Source organism: Sapajus apella, unplaced genomic scaffold (assembly GCF_009761245.1).
Source record: "Sapajus apella isolate SASKATOON/1434 unplaced genomic scaffold, GSC_monkey_1.0 scaffold58, whole genome shotgun sequence".
NCBI lineage: Eukaryota > Metazoa > Chordata > Mammalia > Primates > Cebidae > Sapajus > Sapajus apella.
In genome coordinates, this window is record NW_022436998.1 from 8,535,797 (window position 1) to 8,554,568 (window position 18,772).

At 40.3% G+C, this 18,772-nt stretch overlaps 1 protein-coding gene across 3 annotated transcripts in view; it reads left to right on the forward strand.

Annotated features, from left to right (window-relative positions):
* The first annotated feature begins 1,383 nt into the window (after positions 1 to 1,383).
* ASAH2 (N-acylsphingosine amidohydrolase 2) overlaps positions 1,384 to 18,772 on the forward strand; it is an 86,226-nt gene continuing 68,837 nt past the window's right edge. For all 3 annotated transcript variants that reach the window (XM_032245616.1, XM_032245618.1, XM_032245617.1), the window contains exon 1: positions 1,384 to 1,520. The gene's annotated coding sequence lies outside the window, so the exon portion shown is untranslated. The remainder of the gene's footprint in view (positions 1,521 to 18,772) is intronic.

Sequence of the window (18,772 nt, forward strand, 5' to 3'; positions counted from 1 at the left end):
CCTGGAGCCTGGAACGTGGAGGATCACACGTAGGGAAGATTGTGTAGACAAAGAATGAAATTAGTGCATTTCAATTTTCCTCACTTTCCATCGTCCAGATCTCAGTTGTACGGCTATCCTGACTGCAGGGCAGGCTGGGAAGGTGAAGGAAACACAGATTTTGTTGAAGAGCTAACAGTCCTTGCTACAGAATGTAAGTAAAGCAGCCAATTTGTTCAACATTGTAGCAGCTTCTTTGGTTATCACTGTTACCATTATTACATATTCAGTTTACAAGCCTCGTTCTGTGCACAGGTGAATTTTCACTTCCTTTTCTGTAGCTTCTTGACCTTTAGGTAAAGGACGCCCAGTGCCTTGGAGCCCAATTAGCAGCTAATGAAGATCAGCTGGCAATACTGCAGCTCCAGTCAGTGGGAAGAGGCAAGAGCTTGTGCAGTAATTCAATCACCCAAAGCCCACAAGTGCTGCATATCTACTTCACACTTGCTGTCAAACAATTCCTGTTTTTTACCAAACACTCGTACCACTCCCCTCTCTCTTGCACCCGGCTTCTGCTTCCATGCAAGTCCCACAGTGAACTCTGTCATAGCCTAAAGAAAACTCTATATTTGCTCTAGGATGGGAGGCAATTTTTTTGCCTCAATAGTACTATTCTAAATCATCCATCAGTAACTGGAAAAACAGCACCAATTTTCTTTAGGAATTCTAGGCTTCTGAGCCTCTTGCATGTTGGCACAGGTAGAATGAAGCAAATTTCAAAGATCTAATCAAAGATTAAAAGCTTCTGTTTTCTTTTCCCTGCCTTTCATACCTGCTAATCTGAGCCCAAACGGTTAGAAGAATGAACTTTTTCCCTGAGAACCCTACTAACTTCCAGGTAGAATAAAATGAAGGCAATACTGCAGAATGTTGGCTCTTGCTTTTGCTTGGAAAAGACAACAGGGAAAATGTCAACACTGTCTCATTTGCTTCCTCAAACTAAGGTGACTATGTGCAGTCAGTTTCCTCCAGATAGTTGTAATTTCTCTAGAAAAGTAGGGACATCTCTCTCCCAGAGCTTAACTCATTCATCCAAAGTGGTCTTAACTTACATCTCTGTGCTGATTTGTCACATAAAGTCTCCTCTCAGTGGTATGTAGTTGATAGGGTAGAGAAAGAACTAAATACTTATTTTCCAAACCAAATAGGACAAGCAGGTCAGTCTTAGAATGACTATCTCCTAGGTTAGATTTGTTCAGGGTGCAAAATGATGAACTCTAGCTGTGACCTTCCAAGGATGGTGCAGGGGTTTGTCCATCAGCAGGCTCAGCAGAGGTGTGTCCTGTCCTGCGCATGAGTCAGCATGTAAGTAGTTAAGTTGGCGAGCCTTGGCTTCCCTGGTTAGAGCGTCCAGCCTCCAAGAGTTAACCTGCAGCACTGCTCAGAAGAGCAGGGGCAGAGGATACCAAAGCGTCCCGGCACTCTGGCTTGCAGGGGAATGACATGCGGTTTTGAACAAGCAGCTGCCGCAGCAGGTCTGGGTATGTAACTTTGCTTTGATTGATAGTGTTTTGTTTTCTCCCGAGAGAACAAAGCAATGGTTGTTGATGTTTGCAAACAAGATCCCTTGGACACTGAGAAGGAACAGATGTTTATTAACCTGCTGTTTATCATGAAAATAAGTAATTGGGTGCAGGCGAGTGGGAGGGTAGTTTCCTCATATTCATTTATGTTTCCGATTGCAATGGCAGATTTTCTTTAATTCTATCTGGATTCCAGTGCTGTGTGGTTAGGTCATTTGAATGTCATGGTTACCGTCCAATTCAAATGATATATTCTTGCTATTTGTTCTGTGAATCTTCATATTTACATTCAGAGATATGGATTTCATTTGAAGAGTTATTTGCTGAACTGGTGAAGCTAAGTGGCATAAATCCATCTTCCTACCCCATTTTGGAAGGCAAGAATCAAATCCTTAGACTTAGAGAACAAACTTCTCCAAATTGGCCATATGCCTGAGTGAGAGAAGCTTCATCTTGAATATGACCATTTTATTTCTTACAACTGGGCAAATTCAGTCTCAGGTGTATGCAGTGTGCCCTGAAATAACCTTCAGATTTCCGGTTCTTTTAATGAGTCTCTGAGATTAAATTACTAGTCTTTCCCATCACTTTGAATGCCTTTCTCTATTCCATGAATTAAAAAATTTCTGAGACTTAGAGTAGACTAGAACTACTCTCAAAGACTTGGATTTGATAGAATTTCCAAGGATACAGGGACTTAAGTAAAGTTTGTCTGGATCTCATTCTATCTCAATCTTGGTACTGCAGTATCAACCACCAATTGACTATAGGACATAGGAATCTTTTTCCCAGTTATAGGAAATAGCGTACCCTGCAGATTTAAAATATGGGACATTGCTTGTCAGGCTTAGATTCTATCTAACAAGTGACTGCTTCCCAGCACAGTGATCAAGATGGTCTTCAACTGTCTTGGAATAAACTAGAATATTTTCTCCCCAGTGTCCACAGCTTCTCTTATATTAGCCTGGATTTCCAACCAATGGGAGACTCCTTTGATAAACAAGTTTCTTTAGAAAGATACAAACAGTACCTTAAAACTTGGGCAGGCTATTAGTCATTAATACTTTTGCACAAATCTCTTTAAAATCGTTCTCCCTAAGTGTTGCCAGGGTGAAGGAAAGGTGGCAAGAACCAGGAATTTGGAGTCTGGGCTCTGAAAGCTGAGGACTGGCAATCAGGTAAAATCTTAGGCAGGTGCATCAGTGGTGGTCAATGAAGCCAGACTGAGGACTACTGAGTCCTGGAAACAGGGCAATGGGGGCATGAGAGCAGGATCTGGAGAGCATTGTGCATGGTGGTAGAGGTGAAGGTGCTGAAGAGTTTCAGGGGCCCCTGGGCATAGTCAGCATTGAAGGGAATCAGTGTCCAGGTTTTCAACTTCCGTTTTAACTCTTTTCCAAACTTTTTTTTTTTTTTTTTTGCCCAAGAATTGACCTGAGTTCTACTTCAGAAAATAAAGGCAAACGTCTCACCCAGTTGGGGTCTCACTGGGGGGCAGTCCCAAGGTGTATAGGGATCTTCTGGCGTCACACAAATGGACCATTTCTGTACATATGGCTCCAGAGGAAGGGTTCCGTAAGAGCAAAGCAAAAAGAGGCAAACCGTGTCTCATTTCGTCCAGCTTTCAAACGCATGCCAAGGGCTCTGTGCCTTGTCTCTGACTCTATTGGAATTATAGCTGAGGAGTGAAAAAGTTATCATGGGGACAGGGTATATGTATGAACGCCTTTATTGGAAATAAAAAATGAGGTTTTTTTTTTTATTAAATAACAATTCTGATTGCACTGCCTGATTTGATGATTAAGTTGGTTTGGCTAATTAGCATCTGCAGTGGATATTTTCTGTAAATTTAATACATTGATTCTGCTGTTCAAAGTATTAGCCAAACAATACTTAAAATATGTGTACAATATACAGAAAATTAGATAAGTCTTGCAACTAACTTCTATTTAAGCCTATAAGAGTTTTAGATGTCATTTCGAAAAAACATGTGCAAGGGAGTAGATGATATTAAAATATTCCTTTAGGGGGTTTCATGAGTGAAACCTTGCAACGGCCACTGATGTGCATTATTCTTTAGATGAGATAAGCCTTGTCTTATAGCAAGTGCTTCTGCCCTCAGATGGCCACCAAGTCTACTCCTGGTTTTGTGCCACATCCTGCTACTTTTTCCTACAACTTCAAGGTCCTGCAATATCCTTGTTCAGCCTCTACACCACTTCATATGTGAACCAGCTGGTTAATTTATTTGAAATATTTAGTAATTGTCTAATGATGTGAAGATAGGATCTCCTGGAACTGTTCTGAATGTTATTTTTATTATTACCCACAATTCCTGATTGCTCTTTCAACATGCAATACTAGAGCAGATTTCCTAAGGCAAGGGTTAAAGAAGAGGTGGGTTTATTTACAAATATATTCATTAGGCACTTTTTAAAGCATCTATCACATGTCAGCGTGGTGTGGTCACTGCAGTTGGAATCAAAAGATGTGAATTCAAATCCTGTATCTGTAACTTGTTAACTCTTTGAACTTTCTTGGGCTTCAGTTGATCCATTTGAAGAACTGGGATCCTGGATGCCAACCTCTGCACTGGTGTTGGGGAAGGAGAAAAATAGGATGGGACTCTAACCCCAAATCATCTAGTGGAGACACACACACACTCACTGCATATTAAGTACCAGAATAGGAGAGTGTACAAAGCTTAAGAGGAAGAAATGGGTTATGCAATTAACTTTGTCTGAGGGATCATCATTCCAATAAACAACATATTTTGAGCTCTCTGTAGTTTACACAGCACTATTACACACTCCATCTTTGTGTTGCCTCCACAATACTGTGCAGTAGATTCTTGGTAGGAGGATGAGGAAGGCAAGTCCTATTCCTATCACTGCTGACAAAGGAAAAGAGCTTCTATGTGGGGCGATCCCTGGAAACCTTGCCTCATTGGTTAAAGCAGCCAGGAGCTGACTCTGAAGTTCTTCCAGATTGGCACCTTTCCAGAGCCTTTCTGCAGTGACACTTTCACAGTCTCTTAATGTCACCCTCAGAGAAAGAAGCATCTGCTTCTCTGCTAAGAGGCAAGGTCAAGTCAATGTAGATGAGAAAAGTGGACGATACATCTAATCTCCAGTGCAAATACATCATGGAGAGGAAAGAAAGGAACCATGCTAATCTGAACCAACCCTTGGGGCAGACACTAGGAGTTTTGCTAACATCAGAGTGAAATGGGTACCCAGGACAAAATGGAAATAGAAGTCTTGAGATGGCTGGTTACTCCTTTCCAGGATCAAGAATCCAGGAATAACCCCACATCACTAGATTTCAGTGTCAAGGGATCATCTGAGTGAGAAGGAAACTCTGACACCCTAGAGCTCCCTGCAGCAAGGGACTATGTGAGTCAAAGCCAATTTGATTCTAAGTTGTGCTGCTCAACTGTCTTCCCATTCGGTATGAGGGAGTTTGTCCCAAATTCTTCCAGAAAAGTGGAGTCAATAACAGTTGTGCCTATGAATCAGTGAGGCTTCTCCTCACACCATACTGAGTAAAGCTTCAGCCACAATAAGATATTTGAAGAGAAGGTGGTCAGGAGTCAGTCATCACCAGATTATGGCAGTCATGGAAGCCAACAGAGGGCAGTGCAGATAATGACACTGATGACTGGGAAGGAGAATTTTAATGTCCCCACAGGAGGGTGACATGAGCTTTTTGGGACTCTGTGAGGAAATGAGGCCCCTGAAGGCCTCAGAGAATCTCCTGGAACTGTTTTCAATATTGTTTTTATCATTACCCACATTTCCTGATTGTTCTTTTTGACTGGCCAGGTCTGGGAAAAGCAGCTGACATAACAACAAGCCTCAAAACCTATTCATGATACAAATCAAAGTAGTCTGTGCTGGCTGGATATGGTTTTGACACCACCTGGAGAATCCAGTCTCCGTTTCTGCTCCCCACTGCCTTCCCAGCTCTGAGGGCAGCATTGCCATCAGAAACTTGGCTTGAGAAATGCCTCATTGGTGGCCTAAGAGGTGGCTTGTACAGTGACAATGTTGGGGACAGCTTATATTGGTTCATCAGAACCAATTCTGTGCAGATCCTCCCAGCTTTGCTTTCAGCAGTGTCCTTTGATTGTTTGAAATCAAATATGGTAGGAGCATTCACACCATAGAGACCAGTGAATGTTACACGCTAGAGCTTTTATTCCTGAAGAGCCGATTGTTAACATTTAGCGTCACGCTGCTGCCAATATTTGTTGCAGAAATTCTTTCATAAAGACATGATGTTCTGGTTTAAGAAATTAGGAGAAAAAAATGACTTTGTATTGTTATAGAACACCATGACATAGCCAAGATCAATTTTGGTTAGCAAGACAACTCTTTAGAGTTTGCAAATGGGGAGTACTCTTATTAACTCTTTCTAGGTCAGGCTGCTACTTTCCTATGTACTCAAACTTCTCGTCCTGCTTAATCGTCATATAACTCCATCTTTATATTACTATAAGAATGAGAGGTTTTTTGTTTTTTTTAGTTGACTTTTTTTATCGAGACAGAGTCTTGCTCTGATGCTCAGGCTGGAGTGCAGTGGCATAATCATGGCTCATTGTAGCTTCAACCTCCCAGGCTAAAGAGATCCTCCCATTTCAGCCTTCCTAGTAGCTGGGACCACAGGTGTGCACCACCATGCTTGGCTAAATTATTTTTATTTAATATTATTATTATTGTTGTAGAGATGGGGTCTCCCCTAAGGAGGAAGAATTTACAAGAAAATCTTTGAAACTGAAATAGAGTACTCGAATACTTTTTTAGCTCCTGTATCTTTTCTGAGTTAATAGAAGTAGGAACAAGAAATTCTGCAAACCCAAAGATGGAAGGTCATTTTTCAAAATCCATCTTCCTAATCTCATATCCGTGGAGATGGGGTATGACTGGCACCCCATAGCAGATGAAATCTATGGCTAGGATCACTTTATGTTTTCTCAGAGATTGGGGAACTCTCTAAGAGTTCCCTTTATAGGACGTATTCATTCATGTGCAGGTCTTTAAAGATTCTCATTTAGTCATGCTAAACCTAAACCAAAGGGATTTGCATTTCAGAAAATGTGAGCACTCTCAATGGATTATATTAATGCATCAGAATTATACGTTTGCACTTGATAGGAGTATCTATGCTAAAAAGATAATTATGAAACAATTATATTTGAGTACATGTAACATGTATTTCTTGTTTACTTCTCACAATGACCTTAGGACATGGATACTGTTATTAGGCCCGTTTTAGAGATGAAAGAATGGATGCGAAGAGAAATTAAGTGACTTCCTCAAATTAGGATAGTGCTGGGATTTGAACTAAAGAAATCTTGATCCAGAACCCATACTCAAACCCACAATTCTTTGTTACCTCCTTGAAAGCGGAATCATTTAAAATTCAGCTCCCCTCCTCTGCACCCATTTTGTTGCACAGAAAACTCTCTCTCTCAGGAGGTAGCAGAACAATACATTCCGTAATCTGATCAAGTCTTTGACATGTCCTATTATGTCAAAACTTCAGACATAGGGTAAAGGCTGAAAGATGGGGAAGGATGCTGTGGTTCCCACTTGTGCAGCCGTAATCAAGCGTACAATGCGGAAGCCATTTCACCTACTTGTTTCTTATGCAAAAAACAAACAAACAAACAAAACCAAAACTCTTTTGCATTTACTTTTTCTCCTTTCCTGATATTTTTGGTTCTGCCAGGACTCCTGAGTGATAATATAGTATTTTTAGGGGAAATAAGAAATTGACTTCTCTCCCATATGCATTCATTTAATGCTGCTGAGTATCTTGGGAGAAATCCTGTGTTCACGAGATTCATGTTTACATGTTGATTGTTACAAACTTTAGCCTAAGCCTTCATTCTGATAATTTTAGGCCTGAAGTTTATACTAAAGACTCAAACTCCATCTATTTTCTTCTTCCCTTCCTAATCAGTTTGTTTTCTCATTGCTTTTTGTAGTTAATGGCTCCACATTCTCTCATGAGCTCAAAAAATTGGAGGGATATTTGGTTGCCCCCCTCCCCTTCACCCCCCAGCATGAAACAAGTGCCAAGTCATACACACTTTGCCAACACGTCTCAAAGTATTCTTCCTTTTCATTTCCACTTCCACTTCCACATGCCACCCTGGCTCTGCTTCCCACCTAAATGACAACTCACCTCTTAAACAGTTGACTGTCTTCAGTCCAAGAGCAGCATTAGGTTTCAATGAGCTTTTCGGCTCTACCCCTTCCTCCACCATTAGAAATTCTGTTGGGAAGAATCTGTTTGGGCTTCTCAGAAAAAAGTCCCTCGATCAATTCATCAGGCCTGCTGTGGCTAAGGGATAGGGAAGAAGCATCCTTTCTTAGCCTCTCCCTGATCTGTTTACCCACTTCTGCCAGATGGATATTGGCAAAATGCATCTCTGTTTGTACTATACTGCTTAACAATGTTCAGGGACTCTTAACTGCCATCACTGAGTTTAAATCCCTGTCTGGCATTTAAGCACCTTCAGGCTCTGTATGTAACTTAACATTTCAGGTGCAATCTTCATGGCTCGCCTACAAAAGCCTATATTAGTGGATCTTAGACTCAGCCTCACAATGGACCAAGGGGTAAGAGAGGGTGGGATTATAGTCGGAGAGCTGGCAATTGTTCATAACTCCATAGCCTGTCTTAACTCTGGTGTAATCAAGGTATGAATGTGGGAGAGTCATGTATGAATATCATCTTTCAGGAGGATAGGGTAGAATAAGGTTGAGAACTGCTGCCCTCAGCTTAGCCAAGCCACAATACTTGCTATTCCATATAGTTTGGGTTTTCCCATTCCTGCACTTTGGTGGATGCTCATCTTTTGGCTCATCTCTATAACCCTGCCTGGCAAAATCCTTTTTGTCCTTCAAAGTTCAGTTTGAATTCTACATTTTAATGATAACTTCTGTAATTTTTCAAACTAGATAAGATGTATCTTCTTCATGAGCCTCCAGAGCATTTTATTTAGGATGCTATGTTTAAGCTTGCATTATATTTATTTTGTAATTATTTTGTATTGGCAAGGCAAAATATATATATTTTTTATGAGAAAACCCTAAACAACAAAACAAAACAAGAAAAGCCAATACTGTCTATTTCACTGGGCTGCATACATGGTAGGTCCTGTATGATCTGACTTTTGACCACACTTGTGATGTCTTCCCTCAAATCCCTTTGCCTCCTGCCATCCTAAACAACTTGGAATGTCCCAGACTCCACATTCTCACCCAATTATCTTCAGGCCTTGCACATGTCACGCCTTCTTATCAGGTGAAGTACATTACCAAAATGGCCACAGTCCTTCACCCACCCCTGTGACCACACCTCTCACAGTGTGACATACCATCACTAGGTGGAGACCATTTCCCCTCCCCTTGAATCTGGGCTGGTTCTGGGACTTGCTTTGGTAACAGGGAATGCAGAGGAAGTTCCACTGTGCCAGTTCTGAGCCTCAGCATGAAAAGGCTTGCATGTTTTCACTCATTCTTTTGGAAGCTTGTCCAATTGCCATGTGAATAAACCTGGGCTAGCCTGCTGGAGAATGAGAGATGATGTGGAGGAGAGACAAGCGGTCCAAGCTGAGGCCATCCCAAACTACAGCCCCCACACAACCCCCAGCCAACCCAGCAGCTTTCTGTTGGTTGATGCATTAGAAAGTCTCAAGTCAGAACTGTCTAGCTGGGCCTAGCCCAAATTGCTAATGCACAAGACTATGAGCTAAACACATTGTTGTAAATTTAAACTATTAAGTTTTGGGGTGGTTTGTTATGCAGCCAGAGTTGCACTAAGTTAACAGCTACCTTTCTAATCTCTACCTATCAAAGTTGTTTCTGACCCCTTTCAGTCTGGATTAGGATTTCCTCTTACATACCACAGAGGTACTCATAGTTCAATATCGTAATTACTTAGAACAATCATCTCTATTTTTACATTTGATTGTAAGATTTTTAGAGTAGGAACTTGGTCTTATGAATTGTATCCTTTAGTTCTAGCACAATGTCTGTTACTGCATAGATGCTCAGAAGGTATTTGTGAATGAAGGAAAGAATGGATTAAATCAGAGGCTGCAACTTGTGGACATCCTATGTTTAGTTTGTCCTGCATAGTGTTGACTTGAAGGGCGATACACATATTTAGGTTTTTTTGTTTGTTTTTGTTTTTTAGAATTGTTGGTGTACATTTGAAAATCAAGAAATTTGAGATAAATACCTGCATTACTGACTTCTCATTAAAAGAAAATGGGAAGATTTATCAACATTGGGCCTGCAATTTTCTCACGGCACCAATGAATGGTGGCTGTTCCCTTTAGATGGAACATACTTTCTTACTGTGACAGTCTGGCAAGGGTTCCTATTGTCTCATCAACACTCATTGTTATTGATCATCCCATTGGTGCTGTTCTCTTGCAGACATCTGCAAGGTTCCCTCATATACTTACCTGCTGTAAAGCACACAGCGCTTACGAGAGCAGTTGATAAATGTGACCACTTATTTACTTCTGCCTCAGATATGAGTGTGATGTAGGTAGCCTCTCTCCTGGGCACAATTTTAAGCATTGCTTATGGTCTTACTTTCCTCATCTACAAATTAGATTTGTTTTCTCTCCCTCCAAAGGGCTTTCAAGGATAATTTGGCTTGTAACCTGTCTAAACTGTTTTCTTTCTTTGTCACGTAATTCAGTTTTATTAGGGCAGCAATTGTGCTTTGGTTGGAAGCGTTCACACCCGGCCATGCTGGCTGGCCTGTCAGAGATGTCATGCTACCTTTCCCTTTTATTTTATTTTATCTTTTTAACTTAGTGATGGGGTCTTACTGTGTTGTCAGGTCTGGAGTGCAGTGCCACGATCATGGCTCAGACTCTTTCTTGGTCTTACGCAGTCCTTCTTCCTCAGCCTCCCAAGTAGCTGGGACTAGAGGCACAAGCCACCATGCCCAGATAATTTTTGTATTTTTTGTAAAGACAGTGTCTTGCTATGTAGCCCAGGCTGGTCTTAAACTTGAACTCCCAGGTTCAAGAGCTTTTCCTGCCTCGGCCTCCCAGAGCACTGGTATTATAGGTGCAAGCCATCTCGCCTGGCCATCATGCCAGTTTTCTGATGGTTTTCCCTCTAGTGGTACTCTTAAGATGCAACATAAAAGTGTTGTGGATGTCATGTCCCTCTCATGATGGATTGAAGTAGTTTTTTGTGAGATGATGAAATTGAAGATTTAAAAAAATGACTACTCATTCTATTTATGAGGCTTATAACTCAATAATTGGGACTTTGAAGGAAGAAACCCCCCAGCCAATGCATAACTCCATGTTTTAAAGAGAAATTCACCAAGGCTGAAGTTCAGCAAGATACATCTGCACAGGTCTACCACGTGTTTACTCTTGCATCTTCTCTGATTGATCAGTACCCAGGCTGAACCAGTGTTTACATATTTTGAATACATCACTCCTATTACCAACACATTGGAATGGAAGACATATTAGTCTTCAAGTTTATCTTCAACTCTGGACTCATTTATGAGGCAACAACTTGGTCACAGCTCCATGCAACCTGGTTTTATCAATCCCTTATGTAAACACCACTGTAATTATCCTATTCAGAAGAACCTTTATCTCTTATGGTACATCCAAGGTTCAGCTCATCTGGGTATGAAAAAGTAGCTCAGCCTGTTCTCTGATTAGTGATGTGAATAAGCAGTAGAACTTGCTCTGTTCCATTAGTCCTGAATGAATTGGTTGATGACTCTACTTCTGAAAGTCCCATGCACCCAGACCACTTACTTCTGAGCTTAACAGAGATAGAATCTGAGGTCAGCACCGTCCTCCTCATATGTCTAAGAAAAGAAACAGAAACTCTATTTTTGGCAGTGGTTATACTTCATTTGATGATGCGTAAGAATAGGCTAGTAGAGTTGACACTTCCTTTTTTAGCTTATCTGGGGAATTAAAGTACTCGTTCTGTGTGACTTTTTTGTACACCTGAATTCATCCCTTTAAAACAATTACCTTTATATCACAAAAGTAATCCATTATCATTGCAGAAAAAATTAAATATGGTTAAGTAAAATGCAGAAAATAAGAGTTCCCCAAATCCCATGCTAACAAAAGATTGTTGCATTTTGAGATGGATTAGTCTAGTTGTCTCTTTATCTCCCTCTTCATATTTTCGGCAGCTTTAAAACTTGGAGTTCTTTCTTTTAAACCTCAAAACTAAAAAAATAATCTTGAAGGAAACTCTCTATAAATGTGTTTCACATTCTGCTGTTTTAAAGGTTGTTAAAAGACTCAAATTGTCACTGTGATCACTGATTATTGTCCTGGACAGAGTCGTTTTCACTTGAGTCTCTTTAAGCTATCAGTTTCACTACCTGTGTGTCTGCTCCAGAAACCTGTGTTAATTTTCTATGATGGAAAGTAAAAGAACAGCTGGTTAGAATTGTATGTAAATTAAAAGTTACCTCGATCTGAATGAAGCCTCTCCTGTAGCGTAAAATACATGGACTTTGTGCCATGAATTTCTGTAACCTACAAGTCTTTCATATTAACTTTATATTTTTAGCTACGTTTTCAATTTGAGATGGCATGAAATTTCATCTCTGAATTAGAAAGATTTTAATATGTTTTGAAAAGAAGAAATAAAATCATTTAATTCAGGTGTTTATTGGACTGAAATAATTTAAAAACAAGATTTATAATTCAGCTAAGAAGCCATCTTCCTAAGCTGGCATTATGACTCTATTAGTCAGGATGGGCAGGAGGCTTGCTGTGGTAACAAATAAATCCCCTACATGTTAGTTGCTTAATATGTAAACATTTATTTCTTATTTATGCAAAGCCCATTCTTGGTTTGGCAACTCTTGGAGGTCAGTTGCTTCCAAGTAGTATCTCAAGGAACTTGTAACCTGTTATCTGAGACATGTGACACTCAGGGTCATCATGGCAGAGGAGGGGAGACCATGTAGAACTCATACCTCCTCTCAAATGCCTCAATACTAAATGCTTCAGTCCAGAAGTGATGCATGTCACTGCCACTTACAGCCCATTGGCCAGTAACTACCAGGAGGCTGGAAAGTATAACCTTCTCATATGCCTATAAAGGAATAGAGAACCAGATATGAATGAGCACTGCAAGACTCCACCACAGTGACCTTGGGTGAGTAACTGTCTTTATGGCAACAGGGTTGGCCTAGGTGACTTCAGAATTGTTACATCTTCTCAAAATCACTGAGACTAAAGGCTTGATTACTTCTTACAACAGCTTTACGGCTTTCACTACTTCACATGCATTGTCTTTTTGTTACTCTAAAGACATGAATATAGACTGGGTGCAGTGGCTCATGCCTGTAATCCCAGCACTTTGGGAGGCCCAGGCGAGTGGATCACCTGAGGTCAAAAGTTCGAGACCAGCCTGGCCAACATAGTGAAACCCCATATCTACTGAAAATACAAAAATTAGCTGGGCCTGGTGGTATGCACCTGCAGTCCCAGCTACTTGGGAGGCTGAGGCAGGAGAATTTCCTGAATCCAGGAGGTGGAGTTTGCAGTGAGCTGAGATTGCACCACTGCACTCCTGCATAGACAACAGGAGCAAAACTCCATCTCACATAAAAACATAAATAAATAAGTAAAAATATGAATATATTAATCCAGCAGAAGGCAGATGCTTACGTTGCATAGTGTAGCTGATGGTTAAGCTAGAGAACTCTGAGGGCAGATGATATGTTTTGAATTCAGCTTGATCTCTTACCTGCTACATGACCTCTGACTATCAGCTCTTGGTTTGACTTCTCTATGACTTAGTTTTTTATTTTTTAATTCAAATGTAAAATGAGGATAGGAGCAGTACCACCCTCACAGGGTTACTGTTAGTACTAAATGAAGTAATTCTTATAATGGCCTCAGAACAGTGTCTGAAGCATAATAAGTTCAGTAAGTTAATTGTATTTTACTTTTTCTTATTGAAAAAGATGACTGTTTATCTTGCCCTCACTTGGTAAGTGTCTACATAGTGAGAGCTCAATATGTTGTGGTTGTTTTAATGATCATCTTTCTTGTTCTGGCTGGATAAGCCAGTCCAACCCACACAAGTCTCTCTAATCTACTGACTCATAATAAAATGGAGTCGCAAATACTACCTGTAGGTGACCTGGGGCCAAGACCTCCAACCCCTTTGGACTTGTGCCTCATCTGCTTTAGCTTAGATTCCATTCTGCCCTGGTCTCATCTTGGCTCTGGAATCTGAGTTGGATCCTGCCTTTGGCTCTTGAAACCTCAAGATTCCTCCTGGTTTCCTCCTTGTCATTGAGCTCTTTTTCTCACAGACTTTCCTGGGCTGGCCCCTTTCACTCTTGGGGAACCCACTTAGCTCAGGTGGGAGCTTCTTGCCCTAACCACAGCCTCTTAGGACCCAACCCCTGCCTAAGCCTCCAGTTCAGATGGAGGCTTCGTCCTGGCCTCCACAAAGCAGAGGGAACATCATATACTTCCTATATCACCTACTCTTATTTCACTGACCGCACCATTGAGCCTGGTATTTCAGATGTCTCCTGGCCTTTATAACCATCCCACATCAGTGATAAATCCAAGATGTTAAGTCCTCCTGCAGGCATTATCCCTCCAGGTAGATACACATTAGTAAGAACTTTTTCTTTTTGGGTCTAGAGTGGAGTGTCCTTGGGAAAGAGTTAGACAATTGCAGCAAGAGAGAATATGAGAAATGGTGTGCATTTGCTACCTGGCATAGGGAAGGTCTGGTTCCCCTCGCCTTTTACTTCTTGGCTGATCTAAGAGGGGCATTCTCTGAATGGTTGCCAGTAAGTTTGCTCCAGGGAAGAAAGAAATTCTTACCTGGTGAGTTTCCTCCTCAGGTTTTGTTCTGCCCAATATAAGAAAGACCATATGCCTCGATGCCAAGCTCACTCAGACTGTCTTCCCTCCTTCCTCACATTGGCATGAGGGAACAACGATTGAGTCAGGCTGGACTTTGATACTATCGGTTTCTTTCTGCTTCTCTTGGTCCTTTCTTTTTCAAGTTCTATCAAAAGACAGTGTGGTTTTTTTTCACAGGTGCACAGCACAGGTGGGAGATGTGAACCACCTGAGATTTATGTAGAGGGCAAGCATTACATCAGAAGATATTGCCACCCTGTCCCTGAAATGATGACAAATGTGGCTGCTTCCTGCTTTCTCCCAACCTGCCTTTGTAATCTTGTATAGCACACAGGTCAAATTTGTCATTGCCAAATGAAATAAATTCTCATCTGTGGTTTTAGAAAGAGCGAAATCATTAGAGAACAATTTCCAAAGACTCTGAAAAAGGTTATACAGCCCCCCAGTGTTTATCTAACAATGGAGAAATAGGGACGTTTTGCAATTCTAATTTTATCTAGATTTTAAATGCTCTGAATGTGTCAAAAATAGCAAAAGATACTTTTTTTTCCCTTAAGGTTGAATTTATCAAAGTTGAATGGAGAGGTCTTTAGAATCAAGTGTGAGGAATATACCAAGAAAAGATAACTGTGCTATAAAGTTTAAAATGCACAGAACCTGCCACTCTTGGGGGATCCACAATTAATTAATCCATAATTAATAAAATAACTAATTTGTCTCCTGTTATAGAGCTAACAGAGAAGTTTTAAAAACATATTTTCTTGTTGGTCTCCATTTTTTTTTTTTTTAATTAGAAAATGAAGCTCAGGGAAATTAAGGTCACTAATAACAAACAAACATACAAATCTTAAACTTTAGATTTAAATCCAGTTCTTTCCATATCCACAATTCTTCCTTTTATCTTTTTCCTTTGTTTTGAAAGCAGAACTGGGGTAAATTTGAGGGAAGAAACTCTATAACCCTTGAGTAGTTTATCTGCCCTGTTCGCTGAGAAAAGCAGAAGCTTGTCAGCATCTACTTGTACCTTTTGCTGGGATCATGGGCTTTGTAAATTCCCTGGGGGAAGGAGGGCAATGGTATGCTCTTTTTTCATGCTCTATTTTCTTTCAACCCCTGCCGCTTTGGTCAGAGCTGACAACTCTCTCATGGTATCAACCTGGGCTCTGCTCCACACTGGGCCATGTTTAGCAGCAGTCTCAGGCATAATATATGATGGATGCCTAAGAGGTTAAATAAGAAACATTCATTTCAGCTCAGAACAAAAGATGCTCCTCCTCTATTGCTTGCAGGTTGAGTTTAAAGTAGAACTGAGACTATTGAAAAGGTGAATCTACAGTTAACTGATGATGAGACTGTTTTGGTTTCAGCCCATGAGGTGGTAAGGCACCACCATAGCATTCCTGTGTACTGAAAGCAAATTTCTTTTTGGACCCAATAGAAATGCATTATGGCAGACTGCTCACTATTTTTAACTTTAAAAATGTTCTGAGAGGCAACATGGCACACACAGGGTCCAGTTGATTAGAATACATGTATTCTTCACAGTGAGGTCCAACACTCACTTCTGTGAGATTTAGTTTGGCCACATTCTTAGGTGGAGATAACAATCCACTTCGGGGAACTTAAAAAGGAAAGGATTTATTAAGGGATTGAGATAAATTGCAGTATTATTGTGAAGGCTGAAGACAGAGAGTTAAAGCTGATCCCTCAGGAAGAACTCCCCAGCTTTAATTGCAGAACTGAGCTTCTTAGTGGTGGGCTACCATGACCATGTTCATGGAATAAGGAAGCAGGCTGCAGCATCTGGAAACAGCCACCTCACTGCCAGCTCAGAGCTGTGCTGCCATGATCCAAACCAGGAAAATGAATGGCCCATGCCCTGCTTCACTCCTCTAGTGGCTCAGTTCTGAATCAAAGTCTCATGCCAATGCATCTGAAAGGCAGAACATAAACTCTATCTGGAACTCTAGGCAAATAGGGGTCCAGCTTCTCTGTATACTAGAATTTGCAATGAGTGTTGAGTAGAGCGTTCTGCAGTATCTGCATAGTGCTCCCATTCTACCTATCTTCCATTAACTAGCATTTTAAAGAACAAAGCGATGTCCATCCATCTGTCCTCCCATCTGTTCTTCTAACTATCCATCCATCCATTCATCTATCCATCCATCCATCCATTTGATTTTTGCACTTTTTATTAATATACCATTTCTTTTTTTAAATCTATGCTTCAGAATGCTCTAAAACATAAACATTTCTTTAAAAAGTATAATCACAATAACATTATCATATTTGAAACAATCCCTGAACATTGTTATATATCTAGTCAGTGTTAAAATTTCCCCCATTTCATAAATTTTTTCTTTTTGTTTGAATCAGTTTCCAAATAATGTTTGTTCTGAAATTACAATATACGGTGGATAGACCTGTCTCTTAAGCCTCTTTCAATATACAGCTTTCCTCTCCTTCCCTTTCCTCTGCCCTAGCTGTTCTCTTCTCCCCTCCCTTTCCCTGGCCATTCTCCCTGTCCTCTGCCTCTGCCCTTCTCTCCCCTTCTCCACCCATTCTTGCCCTTGTTCTTGTCTCTCCCTTACCTCCTTCCCTTTCTACTTCTTCTTCTTTCTCTTCACTTTTAATTTTTTTTTTTTTAAAGAAACTGGATCATTGGTCTTACTATCTCACAGTCTAAATTTTGCTTCCTGTACCCCTACGTTGTCCTTAACATACATATTCAGTTGTCTTTTGTATTTCCTACGAACAGGCACTTAGATCTAGAGGCTGAACTGATTTAGGTTTCACTTTTTGGTAATGTTGAGAATGTTGTGTGCATGGTTCAGAGGTTGCAGTACATGGTTGTGTCTGTGGTTCAGAGGCTGCAGTATCCTGTTTTCTCTCTTTTGGTGATGTAAGCAGCTATTGATGACCTTTGCCTAGATCCATCATTTCATTAGGGGTTGCAAAATATTTAGATTCAAGTGTGTCATTCCTTCCTCATTTATTAGCTGGAATACTTTGACCATGAGGAACTGTCCCTCATCAACTATTTGGCTTTCCTGCTGTACATGTATGCAGGAAAAGCAGAGTACATTCTTGACTTCTTGATTCCTACTGCTGTCCTTTTTTTTAAACCAATTTTCAGAATAACAAATTGGTTCCCTAGCTTTTAAAAAGTATCCTTATGACATCATAAATTTAAGCATATCTGACTTGCTTCAAGCCATTGCAGTTTCTTTTTAAATTGATGCTAAAGCTAACTAATCTTTGGTTACTGGGAACCTTTCTAGTACTTTTGATAGTGTCTTCATAATTTTGATGACTTTTTTGATTTCTGATATAATAAAATATTCTCAGCTTAGTTCATATAATTCTACCACAGACCCAGAACCAACCGTTTCTCCAAGGATCTCCAGTTGCTTTCAGCAAGAAATGTTATTAGAGATGTCAATCTGGATGCTATCTAAAATAGTGTATGTTTTCTAGAAGTAATTTAATCTTTAATTACTCTAAGAATTAAAGAATGAAAGAAATGACCCTTAGCACAATGTATGTGAAATTAGCACCATGCCTTTTAAGATTTCTTAAGTAAAATATTAAGAAAAATTGTGATGCTAGTGATTATTGTTTGATGATTTGGGAGTTAGGGTTTTGGGAGAAATATTCTTCCAGCTTGAATACAATTATTCGTAAGCTGCCTTTACTTTGTGCTGATTAGTTTTTCCCTCTGCAATGGGGTGTTAAGAGACAGAGGACATAGCTTTGCTTCATCTGTTGCTATAAAAAATGAACACATAGACTTTTATATCCCCAGAGGCTGCCATGCCAAGGTTCAGGTCAAGGTGATGTAGACAATTAGAGTTTGGTGAGAGGCAAAATCTGTTGTCTAGGAGTCAGGAGAGTTGCACTTACATCCTTAAATACCAATGCTGGATCAGGCTCACTTTTAACTACCCTTACCCGTTCTGAAAATTGGTATCTGTTTCCTCCTCTGTAAAATGGGTAGAGTATGTGTACATGAGTGAATTTGGGGAGGTATAGTGTAGGGGAGAACAGTTAGCTTATTCTACCCAATTAGATTAATGTGAGGATCATTCCAGACAGAAATAAAATATATGCACAGGTTAAAATAATTACAGTGATCATATCTTCATCTCATTCCAGGGGAGTCTTGTTCCTGTCTATAGGAGTCAGTTGTTTCGATGGACATTATATGTCCCCTGGGCCCAACATATTTTCTCCACTGGCTCTCCATAGTGCTTGGAATCTTCTCAATTCTTACCCCCTTATT